The following is a 1,386-nucleotide window of genomic DNA, read 5'->3' as shown; positions in this document are numbered from 1 at the left end:
GTGGTCAGTGGGTCAGATAAGAGGCCCCGGCATGCAGGTAGGTTCAGTGGTACCTCGTTTGGAGGTAGAGATTCTTATGATAGAGGCCATCCTCCGAGGCCCTTTCAGTCAGCCCTACAGGTCTCCCATGGCTCTTCAGAGGGTCGTGGTTCTCAAGCGCATTATTTTGACCAGCAGCTTCAAAGTTCCCCATCAGCACCCATCAGTGCCCCACCACTTTAGAGTTCTCGGGGTGGACATTCAGGTCGACAGGCTCAGTCACATTCTTCTCAGCTGCAGCATTCAGGCGGGTGCTATGAGTGTGGTGAGTATGGTCACATCAGGAGGGCTTGCCCGAGGTTGAGGGGTGCTAGTCACAGCAGCAGGGTCCTCGTCCTATGATATAGGCATCAGGTGATCCACAGACCGCCCAGCCAGCTAGAGGCGAGGGTAGAGGCCATAGAGGTGAAGGTAGAGATCATAGAGGTGGAGCTCGGACCGCCAGGGGTAGAGACCAGCCAGCAGCCGATCGTCCCAGAGATATGGTTCAGGGAGGTGGGGCCCAGCCCCGGTGTTATGCTCTTCCAGCCAGGACAGAGGCTGAGTCTTCAGATGCAGTCATTACAGGTACTATTCTGGTCTGTGATAGGGATGCTTCAGTGCTATTTGACCTTGGGTCTACGTATTCATATGTGTCGTCCTATTTTGCACCCTACCTGGCTATGCCTAGCGATGCTTTGGGTATCCCTGTTTATGTATCTACACCGGTGGGTGATTCTATAGTGGTCGACCGAGTTCATCGTTCCTGTGTGGTAGTGTTTGAGGGTCTGGAGACCCGTGTTGATTTATTGCTCTTAGACATGGTGGATTTCGACGTTATATTAGGGATGGATTGGTTGTCCCCGTATCATGCTATCTTGGATTGTCACGCCAAGACCGTGACCTTGGCTTTGCCAGATTTTCCCCGATTGGAGTGGAGAGGGACCCCAGGTCACGCCACCCGCAGTGTTATTTCATATGTGAAGGCTCGACGTATGGTCGAGAAGGGGTGTTTAGCTTACCTGGCGTATGTTCGCGATTCCAGCATAGAGGTTCTTCTATTGACTCTGTTCCTATTGTTCGGGAGTTCCCCGAGGTTTTCCCTTCAGACCTACCGGGTATGCCGCCCGACAGGGATATTGATTTCCGTATTGATCTGGCTCCGGGCACTCAGCCCATTTCCATTCCGCCGTATCGCATGGCCCCGCCAGAGTTGAAGGAGTTAAAGGACTAGTTGCAGGATTTGCTAGAGAAGGGTTTTATTAGACCCAGTGTTTCTCCTTGGGGTGCGCCGGTGTTATTTGTGAAGAAAAAGGATGGTTCGATGAGGATGTGCATTGATTACCGACAATTGAACAAAGTGACGAT

Source organism: Nicotiana attenuata, unplaced genomic scaffold (genome assembly GCF_001879085.1).
Source record: "Nicotiana attenuata strain UT unplaced genomic scaffold, NIATTr2, whole genome shotgun sequence".
In the NCBI taxonomy this organism is placed as follows: domain Eukaryota; kingdom Viridiplantae; phylum Streptophyta; class Magnoliopsida; order Solanales; family Solanaceae; genus Nicotiana; species Nicotiana attenuata.
This window is presented reverse-complemented; position numbering follows the sequence as displayed.